We start from the raw sequence: 1,730 nt of genomic DNA on the forward strand, positions 1-1,730 counted from the left end.
TTTGCATGGCAGCACTCTGAGGTTTTTTGTCTGTCTTTAGTGTATGCTGGTAGTTATGCCATGCGACATAGCCAGTACACTTTTGAAATGTAGCACTCTTAGCACTCAAATGTAGTACACCTTTGGAATAAGCCGGACGCAACTTAAATTTCATTTCCAGGTTACATCGGACGTAACTGAAAGCATTTGGGTAAAGTTCTATCGGACGTAACTAATTTTATGTGTGACGTAAATCAAAACATTTAGTTAATGTTCCGTCGGACTGTAGTGTTCGCACAGCCGTAATATGTGGCCGGTAGTTTATTCAAGTTGGCACACAAAGACTTCTTCACTGTAAGCTTGTCAAGCTCAGACTGCCTGAAGTGGAGAGAACGGTTCACCACTGACCGCCTTTTCCTTCCATACTGTTTACTGCACGAGGGAATGCAGCCAGGGAGGCGCCAGCAAGAGCTTGCCAGGGAGAGAGAGAAAACACTTCATTGTTGAGACACCATATAGGTTCAGGTTGGGGGGGGGGAGGGGTGGCCTCGGCCCAGATGGCCGAAGCAACCTGTAACGCCCATTGTGTCAAGGTCAATGTTGTGCACGCCGTTCCCGTTTCAAGTATCGCCTCCCAGGTGTGTGGCCTTGCTTCGTGGTGGATGCGATTGTTGCCACGGGCATCAACTATATGTCACGGACGTAACCTTTAATTTTTGTTTTGGATTCCGTCGGACACAATGCTAGACAATGTGTTTGCACCTGTCTTGCCATCTTTTAAGCACTACATGAAACCACTAAAAAAATTTCGGCCACCTTCACAACTCAGATGCGAAGACTGAAGAAACGGTGAAACTGGTGGTCTTCACTAGCTTTAACTTGGCTTTTCTTAAGCAGTAACCACATGGAGCGATTTTTGCGAGTGATGCGGCAGGGATCCGCAATCGCTTGTCCCAATCGCTCGCTGAGGCAGCCACATGAAAGCGATTGCGCGAGCGAGATCGGGCAGTGACCCTGCCGAGCACACGCCGTCAGTCAATCCCCGACGCGCGCCTCCCCACCCGAAAACATGCGCCACGACGCGCACCGCTGTCTTCTGGACTTCATCCGGGAAACGGGTGCAAACTTGTACCTGTAGGAACTTATGCCAAAGGGCATACTGCCGCAATTAAAAAAAAAAAAAAAAAAACTCCTTACACCTGCTCGTCGGCCCCTTGCCTCCTCGCCACCTCCTGTCGCGCTTCTTGGTCTATCATTTCCTGGATCCACTTGCTGCGCCGATTTTTGAGCGACGGCTGCCATGGCCCCCCACCCGAACATTGGCCGTAACGCACTCCCCACACGTGCTCGTCGGCTCCTTGCCTCCTTGCACTTCCCCCCACACTTCATGGCCAAGCAGTTTCCTTCTCTCCACTTGCTGCGCCGAGTTTCGAGCGACGCCAGGTGTAGATGGAACTCAAGCCCGCTGTTAAAAAAGAAACGCAATCTAAATGGCACAGAAAGACGGGATAAAATATTATACCTCTTTGAAATAAAAGAACATAGCTCAAGCTGTTGCTTTAGTTTTGGTTTCAGGTTCGAAGAAAAAAACAAAACAATTTACCTGACTTTTGGATGCTAAGTATTCAGGTGCTTCAAAACACTTTTCATTTTTTAAACTAACCAAGGTACTGTAAAAAAAAATCCGCTAAGACAAATGTAAAAAAACTGTAGCAGGTGACGTCACCAATTGCGAAACTGAAACTACTACA

The sequence above is a fragment of the Haemaphysalis longicornis genome, unplaced genomic scaffold, assembly GCF_048455015.1.
Source record: "Haemaphysalis longicornis isolate Haplotype H1 unplaced genomic scaffold, Haemaphysalis longicornis Haplotype H1 scaffold_12, whole genome shotgun sequence".
In the NCBI taxonomy this organism is placed as follows: Eukaryota; Metazoa; Arthropoda; class Arachnida; order Ixodida; family Ixodidae; genus Haemaphysalis; species Haemaphysalis longicornis.